This window comes from Eriocheir sinensis, unplaced genomic scaffold (genome assembly GCF_024679095.1).
Source record: "Eriocheir sinensis breed Jianghai 21 unplaced genomic scaffold, ASM2467909v1 Scaffold422, whole genome shotgun sequence".
NCBI classification, from domain to species: domain Eukaryota; kingdom Metazoa; phylum Arthropoda; class Malacostraca; order Decapoda; family Varunidae; genus Eriocheir; species Eriocheir sinensis.
The window spans coordinates 324,573-343,166 of NW_026111746.1; positions in this window are offsets into that span (position 1 = coordinate 324,573).

The window sequence follows — 18,594 nt, forward strand, 5'->3', positions numbered from 1 at the left end:
TATTATATGCAATCTTTCATCAGTGGTGGGTGGTAACTGCGAGGACCATAGTTCATGGTGTATTTTTACACACACACACACACACACACACACACACACGCACACACACACACATTATATATATATATATATATATCTATATATATAATTATATATATATATATATATATATATATATATATATTTTTTTTTTTTTACAGCAAAGGAGACAGCTCAAGGGCACAAAAAAATAAACATTAAAAAAAAAAAGCCCGCTACTCGCTGCTCCTAAAAAGAATCCAAAGAGGTGGCCGAAAGATAGGTCAGTTTCGGAAGGAGAGGTGTCCTGATACCCTCCTCTTGAAAGAGTTCAAGTCGTAGGCAGGAGGAAATACAGATGAAGGAAGATTGTTCCAGAGTTTACCAGCGTGAGGGATGAAAGAGTGAAGATGCTGGTTAACTCTTGCATAAGGGGTTTGGACAGTATAGGGATGAGCGTGAGTAGAAAGTCGAGTGCAGCGGGGCCGCGGGAGGGGGGGAGGCATGCAGTTAGCAAGTTCAGAAGAGCAGTCAGCGTGGAAATATCGATAGAAGATAGAAAGAGAGGCAACATTGCGGCGGAATTTAAGAGGTAGAAGACTATCAGTATGAGGAGGAGAGCTGATGAGACGAAGAGCCTTTGCCTCCACTCTGTCCAGAAGAGCTGTGTGAGGGAGCCCCCACACATGAGATGCATACTCCATACGAGGGCGGACAAGGCCCTGTATATGGACAGCAACTGTGCAGGGGAGAAGAACTGGCGGAGACGGTACAGAACGCCCAGCCTCGAGGAAGCTGATTTAGTAAGAGATGAGATATGAAGTTTCCAGTTGAGATTTTGAGTTAAGGATAGACCGAGGATGTTTAGTGTTGAGGAAGGTGATAGCTGGGTGTTGTCAAAGAATAGGGGATAGTTGTTTGGAAGATTGTGTCGAGTGGATAGGTGGAGAAACTGTGTTTTGAGGCGTTGAAGGACACCAGGTTCTTCTTGCCCCAATCGGAAATAATAGTAAGGTCTGAGGCTAAGCGTTCTGCAGCCTCCAGCCTTGAGTCGTTAAGTTCCTGAAGGGTGGGTCTTCTATTAAAAGAAGTTGAATAATGCAGAGTGGAATCATCGGCGTAGGAATCGATAGGACAGTTCGTTTTGGAAAGAAGATCATCAATGAACAACAGATAAAGAGTGGGAGATAGGACAGAACCCTGTGGGACACCACTGTTAATATATTTAGGGGAAGAACAGTGACCGTCTACCACGGCAGAAATAGAACGGTCAGAAAGGAAACTGGAGATAAAGGTACAGAGAGAAGGATAGAAACCGTAGGAGGGTAGTTTAGAAAGCAAAGATTTGTGCCAGACCCTATCAAAAGCTTTTGATATGTCCAGCGCAATAGCAAAAGTTTCACCGAAACGGCTAAGAGAGGATGACCAAGAGTCAGTTAAGAAGGTTAGGAGATCACCAGTAGAACGCCCCTTGCGGAACCCATACTGGCGATCAGATAGAAGGTCAGAAGTGGAAAGGTGCTTTTGAATCTTACGGTTAAGGATTGATTCAAAAGCTTTAGATAGACAAGAAAGTAAAGCAATAGGACGGTAGTTTGAGGGATTGGAGCGGTCACCCTTCTTAGGTACAGGCTGTATGAAGGCATACTTCCAGCAAGAAGGAAAGGTAGATGTTGACAGGCAGAGGCGAAAGAGTTTGACCAGGCAGGGTGACAGCACGGAGGCACAGTTTTTAAGGACAATAGGAGGCACTCCATCAGGTCCATAAGCCTTCTGAGGATTGAGGCCAGAGAGGCATAGAAAACATCATTTTGAAGAATCTTTATAACAGGCATAAAGGAGTCAGAGGGGGTATGAGTAGGAGGAATATGCCCAGAATCGTCCAGAGTGGAGTTTTAGAAAAAGTTTGAGAGAAGAGTTCAGCCTTAGAGATAGATGAGACGGCAGTGTTGCCGTCAGGACTGTGGAGTGGAGGAAAGATGAAGAAGTGAAGTTGGAGGAGCTGTTTTGGCTAGATGCCAGAAGTCACGGTAAGAGTTAGAGATAGCAAGGTTTTGTCATTTTCTATTTTGTAAAGATTTTGTGGTTAGTCGGAGTATAGATTTGGCACGATTTCGGGCAGAAATGTAATGTTCATAATTAGCATTAGTTTGAAGGCTCTGGTATCTTTTGTGAGCTACCTCTATCATTGACAGCACGAGAACAAGCGTGATTAAACCAAGGCTTTTTAGCGTGAGGAGTAGAGAAAGAACGAGGAATGTATGCCTCCATTCCAGAGACAATCACCTCTGAGATGCGCTGAGCACACACAGAGGGTCTCTATCCTGGAAGCAATAATCATTCCACGGGAATGGAAAAGTACATCCTCAGGTCGTCCCACCGAGCTGAAGCAAATGCCAGAAGCATCGCCTCTTCGGTGGGTCCAGAGGGTGTACAGGAGCGATAGGACAGGATGCAGAAATAAGATTGTGATCGGAGGAGCCCAACGGAGAGAACAGTTTGACAGAATAAGCAGAAGGGTTTGAGGTAAGGAAGAGGTCTAGAATGTTGGGCCGATCTCCAAGACGGTCAGGAATACGTGTAGGGTGCTGGACCAACTGCTCTAGGTCGTTGAGGATAGCAAAGTTGTAGGCTTGTTCACCAGGATGGTCAGTGAAAGAGGATGAAAGCCAAAGCTGGTGGTGAACATTGAAATCTCCTAGGATGGAGATTTCAGCGAAGGGAGAGTGGGTCAAGGTGTGCTCCACTTTAGAATTCAAATAGTCAAAGAATTTTACATAGTTGGTAGAGTTAGGTGAGAGATAAACAGCACAGATGTATTTAGTAATAGAATGACAGTGAAGTCTTAACCAGATGGTGGAAAATTCAGAAGAGTCAAGGTCGTGGGCACGAGAGCACGTTAGGTCGTAGCTCACGTCGTCGCAACATCCAGCTTTGGATTGAAATTTAGTATAGAGATAGTAGGAGGGAACAGAGTAGAGATTGCTGTCAGTAGCCTCAGAAACCTGTGTTTCGGTAAGGAAGAGAAGGTGAGGTTTAGAGGAGGAGAGATGATGTTCCACAGAATGAAAATTGGAGCGAAGACCGCGAATGTTGCAGAAATTGAGAAGAAAGAGGTTCGAGGAGTTATCAAGACACCTCTCGGGTCGGCAGCCAGAAGGGGAGTCCTCCCTGGGGGAATTTGTGGTCCCCCCCCCAGGCGGGGACTCCGAGGCTTGGTGTATGTGCGCCATTTTGAAATTTTAATTTTGGGAAAAGGTGTATATGTTGTGAAAATGTAGTGTGGTGTGGATAAAGAGAGGATCTGTCTTTAGAGAGCATGCTGAACTACTCTCCGGTGTTGGTGAGACAATAGGGAAACGGTTAGTGAGGACATGGGAAGGGTCTTTGGAGGGCTTCAGCTCCCTTCTCACCTCCCATATATACCCCCCCGGGAGTGCTAGCGCCCCGTTCGGGTGTCTTCCGACCTACTCCTACCTATATATATATATATATATATATATATATATATATATATATATATATATATATATATATATATATATATATATATATATATATATATATATATATAACGGCTATTTACTTAACTAAGTTAATTAGTGTATTTTGGACAAAGAAACAATGCTATAAAGGTGAAGTTCAGTTGTATTTGTCTAGAAAATTATATACAACAAATATATGCAGCCATATAGATACATGGCATGCATTGTGCATAATAGAAAATGCATGAACACAGACACACACGCAAAAGCAAATATGATAAAGACATATTGGTCTCATAATAATACACAAAGTAAAGAAAGATAATCGTACAGTAATACAAAGCAATGGTCTCATGCAATATTGGAATGAGAATACTAAAGAAAATTACACAACAAATAGACAAGTACAGTCACTTATAAAAGTTACATAATACCAGGCCATATAAATTGGTTTATACCTGTCTTACACAAGGACATAACTTGAAGAAGAGTAAAGCAAACATGTGTAAAAAGCAGTCTAATTTAGTGTCCTGTTTCAATAAGATGCAGGATGTTTGTAATCATGTCTGATTCATCTAGCTACTTTAGTCTGTATAGCCTCTAGCTCATTAATATTATTGTGAGTGTGTTGATCCCAGTTTTGCAATATTCTAAGTGTGGCAGAACTACTGTATTTTCAAAAGGAGAGTTGGAAAAAAAAAATTGCAACAAGAAAAATTTATCTCGAAGCAAACACTTATCAGACAAAAAAAAAACTAACGCAGAGGGGTATTTTCAAAATATGACCATAAGAACATAATAAAATAAGAAAGCTACTTGAGGCTCTTTAACCTGCACATGGTAGTTCATGTACATCACCTACACATAATATACTAATTCCACCATTCCTTCCCGTCCATAAATTTATCTAGTCTTCTTTTGAAACTCTCTATCTACTCTGCACTAACGATCTGACAACTAAGTCTGTTCCAGTCATCAACCACCTTCTATGAAAACCAATTTCTTTCCATTTCCTTGTTGAATCTACATTTCCCCAGCTTAAACCCATAATTTCTCGTCTTGACCTGACTACTACCTAACTACAAGATTTTTCCCTAGATCGAATTTATTATACCCTTTGAAAAACTGAACACGTAAATAAGATTTCCTCCTACACTCCTTATACATTATATGATGAATCTAGCAACATTATGCAATGAATCAATATTATAGCATGAATATAGCACCATTATACCCTGGATATAGCAACATCATACCATGAATATAGCAACATTTTACCATGAATATAGCATCATTATACGATGAATATAACACCATGATACGATGAATATAGCAACACTACGATGCATATAACATCATTATACCCTGAATATAGCAACATTATACCATGAATATAGCAACATTATATGATGAATATAGCAACATTGTACCCTGTATATAGCAACATCATACCATGAATATACCAACATAACAAATTTTTGGCTAGTTTAGTAAAGTTCTTCACTTCATCTTTGCCACAGGTCTTCACACAGGTTCCCATACTTGTTGGGGGAAGGTGGAGGTAAGGACTGAGGCGTGTGTGGCCTAGGCGGAGGCGTGTCAGGTACTCCACGTGTCAAAGATAAACAAACAGACTTGGGGTCTTGGTCTTGGTCCTGGGTGTCGATATTACACCTATGCCATCTAGCGAACCGACGCCAGGATGCTCATAGAGTTCCGTTCAGCCTTCCTGTCTTTCTTCTATAGTCTTTGGGATACGAGGAATCCATGTGTGTATCGAGTATGACCCACTCTAAGGCACGTCACAGCAGTCTCCTTCTTACGATTCCTAATATGAGACTACGACTAGGGACGCTCAGCCCTGGTCGTGACTTCCCCCATCTTTGTCGTGGCAATTGCAGCCGCCCACCTGCGCTACCACACACTCCTGAGTGCAGACCGCACGGTGTGATGCAAATCCCGAAGTGGAAGAGCGCACTGTGAGGGAGGACGAGAAGCAGCGGCCCGTGCCACCCCATCGTCCTCCTCATTACCAGCACAGAGACGTGGGCAGGTACTCAGCAAAAGGTCACTTGATGCCCACGCCGTTCTGCTAACACTAACCAGCTAAAAAATATATAAAATGATAGGGCGGGTGCTCCTAAATCTTCTATTGCAATCAGGGCTGCCTGTGAGTCAGAGTATATTGTAGAAGTATCAACAGGTTGAGAAAAAATGACGCGAATTGCTAAAAAGAATTGCAGATAGCTCTGCCTGCTATTGCCTCAATTTTTTACCGCAAAGTTCCAGAACGGGAAAAGTCTGGAAAGACAGCTCCATATCCAACGCCAGCATCGGATTTGGAGCCGTCCGTGTATACTGGTACAGAGGTGGCGTGACTAGCTGAGTGGGTCAGGAAAAGCTATCGAGCAGTTGCCGTCGAGATGCTTGCAATGTTAAAAGTTAAAATATCGGCAGAAATGTGTGTTTGGAAATACCAACGGTGTGATGGGGGGTACCTGATATACTGCTATTGGGAAGTATGGTAGTGAGATGTCCCCAATGGCATTCCGGACACGGAACCCAAAGGGGCGAGGTAGGAGAGGTTTGTTTCTGTATATTGTATCTAAACTGGTTTCTATGGCAACTGTGTATGCAGGGTTGTTAGGTTGGCGTTGTAGTCTGTACCAGTACTTATTTAGTAGTCCGTCTCTATGTAGGTCCAATAATGGCACTCCCGCGTCAACTAAAAGACTTGATATGGGGGATGGTCTAAATGCGCCTGTTGACAATCGGATTGCAGCGTGTTCGACTGCGTCAAGTGTGCGGAGGCGGCGGTTGATGCAGATGTGTATACTTTGCAGCCGTAGGACAGTCTCGACCCGATGAGTGCCTGGTAGAGGCGTAGGAGTATTGTGCGGTCAGCGCCCCAAGAAGTGCATGACAGGACACGAAAGAGATCGAGCGATCTCATGCACTTAGTCTTTAAGGCTTTTATGTGTGGGAGCCAAGTGAGGCGCCTGTCGAAGATAAGTCCCAAAAACTTGTGTTCTTTCACGACAGGTAGACGTGAACCGCACATGATGACATCAGGTCTGGATGGTGGCCTCTCTGGCGACAGAAGTGCATAATAACCGACTTGGAAGGTAAAAATCGGAAGCCATACATCTCCTCCCATCTGGATATCCTGTCGATGGCATGTTGCAGTCTTCGCTCTGCGGTAAACATTCGAGACACCGAGTACCAGATAGCCAGGTCGTCGACATAAAGGGTGGACGATACCCCCCCAGGAAGCAATGTTCTATTTTTGGGGGGCAAAAAGTAGAGAAAAAGTCAGAAATGTGCCAAAAAAGGGAAAAAAAAAGCAAGAAAAGAGAACAACCCCCGGAAAAAAAGGAAAGAAATGAAAGAAATCTTGAAAAAAAGGGGATAAAAAAAAGAGAATCCCCGAAAATAAGGAAAGAAATGAGAGAAATCTTGAAAAAAAGGGGATCAAAAAAGGAAAAAGGAAATAAATGAAAAGATATGGAAAAAATTCAACCTCAAAAATACAAATAAAATGGACAGGAAAAGCATAAAAATACTTTTTTGCAAAAATTCGAGAAAAAAGTAATACATCTGCCCCCCAAAAGACCAAAAGAAGAAAGAAAAGGGAACAATCCCCGGAAAAAAAAATATGAAAGAAATCATCCCAAAAAGGAAACAAAAAGAAAACCATGAAAATAATCACATAAAAGAAAAGAAAAATGGAAAGCAATGAAAAGAAATCATAAAAAAAGGAAAAGAAAGAAAGATATGAAAATAAATTTTAAAAAATTCAACCCAAAAATGGAAAGAAATGAAAAGAAATTGAAAAAAAATAACAAAAGAATGGAATAAAGAAAGTCATGAAAAAAATGGACAGGAAAATAAAAAAAAGGAGAAAATATTATGAATTTGCCCCCAAATCACCACGAAAAGGAAGAAAACAGCGAAAACCAAGCCCCCAAAAAACGAGAAGAAGAGAGTCAGGGAAGACGGACACTCGCCCACCGGTGTGTGTGTGTGTGTGTGTGTGGGGCAGACAACCAGCACTTCCTCTCCTGGCCACGCGACTAGCGAGACTGGCAGTGGCTATGGGTGGGCAGGTACCGGTACCAGAATCGATACTAAAGGTACCAGCTATACGGTACGGTGCCGGTAATAGTTTTCGGTACCGGGTCCAATACTAGCCAGTCGCTCATGGTGTCCCTCATTTCTTATTCACACGCGTGAGACTGAGTGGGTATCTCGGTGAAATGGACATTCTCTCTCTCTCTCTCTCTCTCTCTCTCTCTCTCTCTCTCTCTCTCTCTCTCTCTCTCTCTCTCTCTCTCTCTCTCTCTCTCTCTCTCTCTCTCTCTCTCTCTCTCTCTCTCTCTCTCTCTCTCCACTGAATGAAGTGAATATTTATTTTTCGATAGAAATTAGCATATATATAGTTACTATGGATGGACTCATATTCTAATAACGATAACAGTATATATATATATATATATATATATATATATATATATATATATATATATATATATATATATATATATATATATATATATATATATATATATATATATATATAAGCAAAACTATAAAAACAAATCGGACATGAAAAATTATCTAATAGATAAGTTAATAAAATAATGGAGCCGAACGGGAGGATGGAAACATCAGGCAGGACAAAATAGCTGGAAGACGGACATGCAGCGACTCGCACAGCCGGGCCCAACACCACACAACCAAGCATGGCGGGCGAGCGTGTCCCTATAAGCGCCAGCACTGGGAACCCAAACGGTACTGATGGTACCGTTAGTCTTCCGACACTTTGAGCGGGGCCCAGTACCAATAGTGTCATATGAACTCTCGGCACTGAGCAGTACCGATTTGTAATGATTTCTCTCGGCACCCGGTACCGGTACCGGGTCCCGAATAAAGTATTGGCAGCGTTTTTTTCTGTCCTGTGACAACATTATTAAAGGCCATGTTTAATTCCTTGTCCCTGGAGCAACGTGTGAGCTCATTCATAAAGTGTGCTCCCAAATCACTCATGGTTATGGATAACTTATCATCATGCTTGTTGAAAACTCTGAACTTAAGTCCTCTATAAAGAATATCTAGCTCCTTTGTCATTGCTTCTGGATCTGTATTAGTTGACTGAAAAAAAATGTATTTACTTTCTCAAACTCTGACACAAGAGGGGAAAGAAAAATGAAAGAGGTAATTAATATCATCAGAAAGCATATCATGAATCATTCTTGCTCTGTATATCACTTCTGGTGTCCCTTCTTGCATTGCCAACCTGAAGTAGCATTTAAGTTCATTCCAGTTTTCAATTAGCCTCTTGATGACGCGTCCTTGTATCAGCCATTTGGTATCACAGCTTAAAAATGGCACATTAACTGTGTTCTTGTCACTGCATTCTCCTTCATATTGTTCATCATTCATTTCTTCAAACAGCTGCTTATAATATTATGTCGAAGTGTACTGTTTGAAAACCATCCAGGAATGTCTACAAGCAAAAATCCAAGGCTTGCAGGCAAGGTTTCAAATGATTTTTGGACACTGAGTGCCAAGGAGTGGCAGACACATTTATTCAGTATGCATTTCGGCGACGCTTCTTTAATCCTCGACCAGACAGTGTAGTTTTCCCCAACCATTGCAGCAGCTCCATCACAGGCAAGACCAATACAATAAGAAAGTGACAGACCATACTCTGAGAAACTGTCTTTAAGTGCCTGGAAAAGGGCCACTCCAGTTGCCTGAACTACTGGGTACAGTCCTAAAAATGCAGTCATGAATTTTTCAGACTTTTCACTACAATATCTTCCGCAAATTGCCAGGAGTTTTTCCACTGCAATGTCAGTAGTTTCGTCAAGCATAAGGGAATATTTTCCCATTAATATCATATTTCACTTCAGCCGTAAGGAATGGGGACAAGACAGAACTTATGAGAGTGGTACACTTTGTTCGGTGAAGATGAATGTTTCCCAGGGTGGACCCTTTGTCATTCTTTTTGATGACTTCACCCAGGTGACATATTGTTTGGATGGAACAGTGACAGCACATCGTAAAGGATAACTCAATTTCTGCCCTTTTCACATCATCAGACACTGGAGACAGCTTCAACTTTTTGGGAAAATTCACTGTTTTTGAAACTGACAATTTTCCTCGATGAGTCTGCAAAGTCTTGCGGCATAACTAGCAGAAAGCAAGACCAGAACCCACAGATAACACACTGTTGAACCAGGGAAATTATTTTTCCCATCGCCCTCCATGGCTCTTAAATCTAAAGAAAAGTTATTTAGGTTAGGTTTGGTTCAGTTATGACACAAGCCTTATATTCACACACAACCCTATGAGTATAGCTGTCTACCTGTAGGTGCACTGCTAAATAACACAGATGAAGAAAGTCTGCCACCAGGCACCAGTCCACCAGCGGTCAGCCACCGTTGTTTGTTTAGAGCAGCAGTAGCGCAACTCAAGATCAAGATCACTCTAGCAGCAAGTGCCAATTTCAAACTCTCATTCACTTCCCAGTTCCATACTTTCACTGTTCCCTGAGGAAACGTGAAATTTCACCATATTTTATTTATTATTCACCAGGAGCTCTGAAATTTCACCAGAGTTCACCAGATTTTGCCTGGTTCCAAACTTTATTTATTTTTCACCAGGAGCTCTGAAAGTTCATCAGATTTGCTAATCTGGTGCCGAATTTCACCATCTGGCAACATGCCACTCTGCTGGCTGGCTGCTGGCGCACGCCGCCTTGCCTATGACTATTTTTCTTCTCTCTTTCTCTCTTTCTCTTTCAAGAAAAGTGTATCAAGACACCTCTCCACCCGAAATTGACCTCTCTTTTGGCCACTCTATACTATTTTCTGTTGTGGGAGCGGCAAGTAGCAGGCTTTTTTTATACACTTTTTGTTGCCCTTGATCCGACTCTTTTGTTGTAAAAAAATAAAAACAGACATGGTTATGTATGTTACAAAGATGATTGATAATTGAATAATATCCAAAATTATGTATTTCTAGAGAAGATTATTAAGAGAAGACTGTTTTTTTCTAGTTTTATAAATCGCTTCCAGAAGTATATTCCCATTGGTAATGTTTCATCATGTTCCTTGTAATTTGATTAATGTTATGCATTTACTAGGATTCAGTTTTCTACCTTTTTGTTCCCTATGTGCTTGTAATGTGTATATTATAATGTACATGTGAATGTGTGACTGTACGTCGCAACACCATGGCAGTGCCGCGCACATGATGTTTAATACCACGTAGGTGCTGGGTGGTGCTTACTGAGGTGCTCCTTGCCGTGGGAACGGTGCTGATTCGAGAAGCCTTGGCACCGGATTATTCCTGCTGCCGGACTGAAGCCGGCAGAAGACACTGGGCGGCGGTGACGAGCAGATCACTGCTCGGGGTGTGTGTACGACTGCTCACGAAAACAGTAATTATTCTGTAAAACTGCTAATATAGTTAAAAGTGAACACGTTTTTTAATATACCAGAGAGAGAGAGAGTGTGTAAATTAAGTGAACTCAAAGTGAACTTAACGGTTCCGCTCGGCCAAAACATAATCCACATCACTTAACTTAAAGGGCTATTGTGTTATCTCAACAACTTCAATCAAATGGAGAAAGCAGGCAACGGTACACCGGACATGACGAAAGATAGCAGTTCGTGCCCTTATCACAAAACATAACACTTACCCGCAGTTACTATAAAAACTAATAATATAAAAAGGCTAACAAAAGTGGTGGCAGCGTGGTTACGAACAACTCCGAAGTGTTATAACTCCATCTCAAACATATGAACATTAGCAAGTGTGTGTAAGTGGCAGACAGAGAAGGGAGTGCAAGAACGCTGACACAGCCCGCGACCTTTTCTGCCCCGGTGAGTCGAGTCAGCACACACCCGCACCCGAGAGCAGCAGCGGCGCGGTGTGGAGTCACGCGGGGCGGGGCGCTCCGCGTGACTCCACACCGCGCCGCTGCCAGGAGTCTCGTTACCAATTCCGAGACACCCACTTGTCTGCCTACGCCACAGCCTGTCGTGGGTAGGCGCTTACCTTCGCCAGACCAGGGCGGACTTTTGGCGGCAACCTTTGGAGGGGCGTGGTTGCTCCCTCACCCATTCATCCCCGCTGCCAGGCGACGACGACGGCCGCCTTCCTCACCGCTGCCGGGCACCGCCCGCCGACAGCCGCCTTTCTTGCCGCTGCTAGGCCCCGAGGGCCGACAGCCAAGGACGCGGGCAAGCCATCCAAGGACGCGAGCAAGCCAGCCAAGGACGCGGGCAAGCCATCCAATGACGTGGGCGAACCAGCCAAGGATGCGGGCAAGCCAGCCAAGGACGCGGGCAAGCCAGCCAAAGACGTGGGCAAGCCAGCTGAGGACGGAGGAGTGCCAAGGGTGCCGTCCAAACATTTTCAATGGTATCCACATGCATGTAGCTGACACAACACTAATACGATTTTAATTAACACCACTTGTTTAGCCATTTCAGGTGATTTATACGTGCTGCGTGTGTCTCCGTGTGGAGCCGTAACTAGTTTCCCTTAGGCTGTTGAATTTTATTCAAGTGTAGGTGGATGTTTAATATTTTTTTCCTGAATTGTGAACATTGCTACGCATTTTAAGTATAGTCATTCATTTTATTTTCCCCTTTCTTGTGTGTGTTTTGTTGCACAGTGGAGAAGGTAGTTTTATCATGCTAAGTATTAACTCATAATTATTTTCCCTCTTTTTAATGCGTTTTGGAAGTGTCTTGGGCGAGTGAGCACACACTCAGCGGTGAATGATCATTACCTTTAGTACAGTTTAGCGGTAATACTTTTCCTTTTACCATATTCCTCCTCATGAAGCCTTATTTTACTATTGCCTCTTTTTAAATGGCAGGGAAACCTGACCCGGAGTTAGAAGCTTTGGCCGAGGTATATCAGAAGTTGGTAAAGGATTCGGAAGAGACCGACGAGGATGAGAGAGTTCCTCCTCCTCCTCCTCCTCCTCCTCCTTCCCACCCGCATGATAAAAAAAAGGTAATATTTTAACTAACCAACAATCCACAATGGCTACTAATACCATTAAACTTCTGCCGACTACGGCATCAGTCAGAGCTTTCGCAGGCAAGGAACCGGATTACAATGCGAGAGACTTCATCCTTCAATACGAGGATGTTATGAATAATTCATTTGTGTCAGAACCGGGAGGTAAAATCTTCATTAGGTCCAGATTAAAGCCGGGAACAGAAGCTTCAGCTCTTTTGTACACCAGCGCGTTTATGGAACCGCAACAAACCAAAGATTATGAACAATTTCGGTCACATTTTCTGGAATCGTTCGGGGAGAATGTTAAACACAGCCTCGTCAAGGGCGTAAATGTAGCTGTGACCAACTTGAGTTCATCTGTGGAGAGTGAAGGTCTTTTTGCCGGGCAAGTGGACGCCTATCGGTTGTCTACTGATTTGGTCTCATATTTGAGAGCTGGTGGCTGGGCAAAGGGAGAGAATATGTTTTTATCTAATGTGATCAAATTTCTGGAATTTTTCATGTACATGGCTGTCATCAACGGCCAGTTTCGAAAAAGTTATTTCTACCTAGCCTACGGCCCCACCGACAAGTTGCACGATTTCGTCCTTTTGTTAAAGACCCAAATTGAGGAGAAAGACGGAGCGCCAGTTCCCGCTATAGCCGTTGTAGAACAAAGCTGCTAATATTAGCGCGTCCTCATCGGTGGTGGCATCCGCCACCGAAAAGCCTAAACGCCACTGTTCTTATTCTCAGCGAGACGGCCATACGGTTGACTATTGTATAAAACGTCAGCGGGATCGCAGGGCCAAGAGGTCTTTCTGGGTCCCGCATTAGCGTTCGATGGGCAGGTGTCACCAGAACCTTTAGAGTTAAAGCGGACCTATGTCGGCCCGGCGGGTCAACCCGACGCCGGCAAGACATGTCAGGCCCCATCTTTTTTTTTTTTTTTTTTACAACAAAGGAGGCAGCTCAACGGCACACAAATAAAAAAAAAAAAAAAAAAAAAGCCCGCTACTCGCTGCTCCTAAAAAAGAAACAAAAGAGCTGGCCGAAAGCAAGATCAAATACGGGAGGAGAGGTGTCCTGATACCCTCCTCTTGAAAGAGTTCAAGTCGTAGGCAGGAAGAAATACAGATGAAGGAAGATTGTTCCAGAGTTTACCAGCGTGAGGGATGAAAGAGTGAAGATGCTGGTTAACTCTTGCATAAGGGGTTTGGATAGTATAGGGATGAGCATGAATAGAAGGTCGAGTGCAGCGGGGCCGCGAGAGGGGGGGGGAGGCATGCAGTTAGCAAGTTCAGAAGAGCAGTCAGCGTGGAAATATCGATAGAAGATAGAAAGAGAGGCAACATTGCGGCGGAATTTAAGAGGTAGAAGACTATCAGTATGAGGAGGAGAGCTGATGAGACGAAGAGTCTTAGCCTCCACTCTGTCCAGAAAAGTTGTGTGAGTGGAGCCCCCCCACACATGAGATGCATACTCCATATTTGTCGATTCTTCAGTCAAAGTGGTCGATTATCCCGAGCTTAAGGGCCCGCTTCTGAAGCTTTTACATCAGTATCGTGATGGCATTGCCCTACCTTTTTGCCTTTAGGTGCGACTGATATGACAGAGCACAAGATTAGGGTTAAATCCGACACCAAACCGGTGTACATTCCTGCATACAGACTTCCACATAGTTAAAGGCAAATTGTAGATGAACAGGTTAAGGGTATGTTGGACCAGGGTGTTATTCAGCATTCCCGATCTCCGTGGAGCTCACCCTTGTTCCAAGTCCCTTAAAAGGACGGAAGTTTCAGGCCTGTCATCGATTTTAGGAAAGTAAATGAGGTGACTGAGGATGATAGGTACCCTGATAGGTAGCGTTTTAGGTGACTTGTTAATGTGCCTGGGGCAAGGGAAAATTATTTTCAGTAGTCTTGACCTTTTAAGTAGGAACTGGCAGGTGCGTATGGCAACTGAATCCAGAGAGATTACAGTCTTGAGTACCCCTAGCGGTCATTTTGAATGGTTAAGGATCCCATTCGGCCTCAAAACCGCACCCATGGCGAGGAATGGGCGTTCGCCAATACGCACACGAGGGCGACAGGCGACGGGACGTCTAGGTAAACCGTGCGTGAATGCGCGCGACTGTACGCAGAGGAACCCAATTTTGAAAATAAAGCCCGTTGCGACGGTTCGCGATGAACGTAGGGCCTGAAGACTATGAGCGACCGCCCTCGTCTAGCCGCACGACGACGCTCGACGTCGCACGCATGGTCGAGAAAACGTCGAGGGCGCGTCGCTGTACGACCCATATAGGCGGGCACACACACACACACACACACACTAACTAACTAACTAACCATAAATTAATCTTGGCACCCTGCATATCCCGACGCTCTAACGCTAAGGTTATTATTTCGGCTGATCAACCTTATAGGTTTTCAATATGGTAAAATAATCCCCATCTGGCATCGCCAGTTGCTTGTGTCGACTCAAATTTGATCGTCGGTTAGTAACGAACACCCAGTGCTTCAAGTAAGTAGTAGCCCGTGCTACCCTCCCTTGCTGTCGCTGATATTGCTTTATTGTTTCTTGCTTCTACTTCAGCAGTTCTTAACTGGGAGTCGTGATCTCCTGGGAACGAAGTAAGTTGTTTTGAGGAATATTGGATTTCCTTCGTATGTTGTAAGGTTTTCTGCATGTTATACCGTATCTACAACTTCTGTAATAAATTGAAAGTGGAAAGAGTATTACAATCTGTAATAACTTGCTAATAAGCTAATGAAGTAGTCAAGATAAATACATTATAATTTTACGGTGAAGTCTAGCAAAGCATTTTCCTGTGTACACTAGCTTATATTTTTGCCTTTTGTTAAACCAGGCTATTATTTTGCATTCAGGAATACTATTCAATCATTTTGTATTCACGAACATTAGGCTATTATTTAGTAGTTAGGAACACTATTCTATTATTTTGCATTAATGAAAACTAGGCTATTATTTAGCAGTTATGAATAATATGCTATTATAATATATTAATGGGAACTAGGTTATTATTTTGCAGGCGGGCAGGGTAGTGGCGTGTGGCAGGACAGTGTGAGTGCGAGCGTACTGACTGGGGGGTCGCTCGCCAACGGTTTTTCACACCCTCCCGCTCGCTCGCTGCCATCTCGATTTCCGAAGCAGCGTCGTTGCCATACGCACGATGTACAAAGTCCCTTGCATATACGCGCGCATACACCGTGACCCCTTGTGTTTGACAAGAGTATGCGAGCGCATACTTTCTGCGAACTTTTTGAACATTTCAAAATGTTCGCGCGACGGGCCGGCACCCGCAAGTCGCGCGACTATTGCGACTAATCGCAGGGACGTCGCTACGATGTCGAGCGTATATGCCGAGTTCGGAAATTTTCAAAATCGCCAACCGTTGCAGAGCGAAATCGCGGATGTGGGATCCCAGCATTAACATTTGAAATTATAAAGGAGCAGCATCGCTGGTGTGGTTATTATGCAAATATGAAATCCATGATTATCAACATAGTGAAACTGTTCCCAGTATACCAGTCGCTGTCATTCACTAGGCTAGCAGATAATAAAGTAAGCTTAAAAGAGATTGACATGTAACTTGTGGGTAGGCGGTGGCCGAAGTGGTAGTGTACTGGGCCCACATTCACCGCGTGATGGACGACGCGGGTTCGAATCCCCACGCTACCACTCGGATTTTTCAGTCACCGCCGAGTGGCTTAAAACTACCCACATGCTGTCCTGAAGACCACCCATCAACCCGGACTCTAGAGGAAGCCGTCCAAGCGAATCAAGAACGAGTTCCGGGGGGTAGCATGAGCCAATGCAAGATGGCGCCACTATAAACACTCGCCTGCGCCAGAACGGGCTGGGCCGACCATCAGGCCCCACCAGGAAGATGCCTACCGGCGCAACAGGCAACGACGTAAAAAAAAATAAAAATGTTAGGTTAGAAAAAACGGTGTCGCATGGTCAACCACGTACGACCACCTGATTCAGTACGAGGTAGTGACAACACTAAGGCTGCGTTTACACCAAGCGAGTCGCGTCGCGTCGCGTCGCGTCACGTCAAGTTATTTGATGCGATTCATTTTGACGCATCTCCGTTTACACCGACTGCGTCAACATGAGTCAAGTCAGTACTCAGTCACCCATTTGACTTCATGGGATATGGATGCATGTTTTCGTTCTTTTTTTTTTTATCTTATTTATTTTGTTTTCCATTGGTCTTTTACTCATTTTTCTTTTCTTTTCTATTGGCGTTTTTCAAATCCTTTTATTTTTCTTTTATTTTTAGTTCTTTTCATAATGTTGTTTTTCTTCTTTGGTTTTCTTTTTTGGTGTTTTTTTTCTATCATACTTAAGTTGATGTTCGTGTGTCTGGGTGAGCCGCTTTACTTCATACTTTACTTCATGTTCTTGGTGACGGGTATAATTTCTTGGCGTATGCTTGAGTATGATTGAACGTAACGGATGCTATATGAATGGTGTACATCGTTATTTACAAATATTGAAAATATACATATTAAGTATGTGAATATACCCACTCCCCCTTGTCCTTTGTCCTACTAATATAGCTTTGTGATAGGCCCCATTCTTAACACCGTGTGCATTGTATGTACAGTCGCGATATGAAGTGATGTCACCGTGTACGTTTATTTTCGATCACGCAAGTATCGTTATATATTTTCAAGAGTACCATTATTTTCCTGTATCCTCAGCATAACTTAGCTAAATAAATTTTACAAGCAAGAAAAAAAAATAGAAAATAAATATTCAGTGATGTCTTACGAAGAGTTGTCGAAATATTTTGACACAAAGTGTTTTCGTTCACCAAGGAACAAGTCAAATGAAGTCCAAATATCGACAAATTACTCAAACAGAAAGTAAAATTATATTTTTATGATCATTGTTGACAACAATAAATCTAACATATGCTCAATATATAGGACATGTGTAATCAGTCGATATCCTAAAGTAGGATGGCGTATTTTTTTGATTTATACTCTCATTTGATGATGACGTCATCGCCCGCACACCATCGGCACAATGGATCGCAGAAGGGAGACTTCTGTCGCTGAGCAAAAAGCCATCGTGGCTTTAGCAGCAACCAATATGTCCACACGGGAGATAGCAGGAATATATTATATCACCCAAAGAACAGTTCAACGCTGGATACGACAAGACCAAGAAAGAGAAAGCCTCGAAAACCAGCCTAGATGTGGAGCTCCTCGCCGCACCACCAGGGAGGAAGACGAGCTGCTCATCACCACAGCACGGAGGAACCCGTTCACCGCAGCTGTCACCCTCAAGATTCAGACAGGAGTCAACGTGGGAGTGCAGACAGTGAGGAAGAGGCTACATGGAGCCGACCTACACCACAGAACTCCCGCCACCAAACCCTTCCTCACAGCCACCAACAGAGAGCAGCGCTTAGGCTTCGCCCTCCAGTATTACCCTGAGGATGCTTCGTTGTGGAGTAATGTTTAGTGGTGGGCAAGTTCCGGTACCAGTACCGGTAATACCGGTACCAGCCTTAACGGTACTGTACCGGTAAAAATTTCCGTACCGGTAAATAGCCGAAGCGGTACTCGGCAAACAGCGTGGAGGCGCGCGGCTCAAGGCTCTCGGTACCGGTCCACACTGGTACCGGCTGGCTGCCGGCGGCGGCGCGGTCTCGGACTCTCGGTGGCTCGGCGAGACGCGCCTTGTACCGGTACGACTGAATTTGCCGGTATCATTTCCGGTACCGCTTGCCGCTTGTACCGTTTAGCGTCTGTGCCGGCCCTGCCGGGACTGCTGTGCCGGGACTCTGCTGCTTCGTACCGCTAAGAATGAATGTGTCGGCACCACTCGGCGGCCGGGGCGGACTGGCGTCGGCGGTGCATTTTACCATTGCGTTTCTACTTCTACTACTACTACTACTACTACTACTACTGCTACTTCTACTACTACTACTACTACTACTACTACTACTGCTGCTGCTGCTGCTGCTACTACTACTAGTCTACTACTACTACTACTACTACTACTACTATACTTTTGCTACTACTAC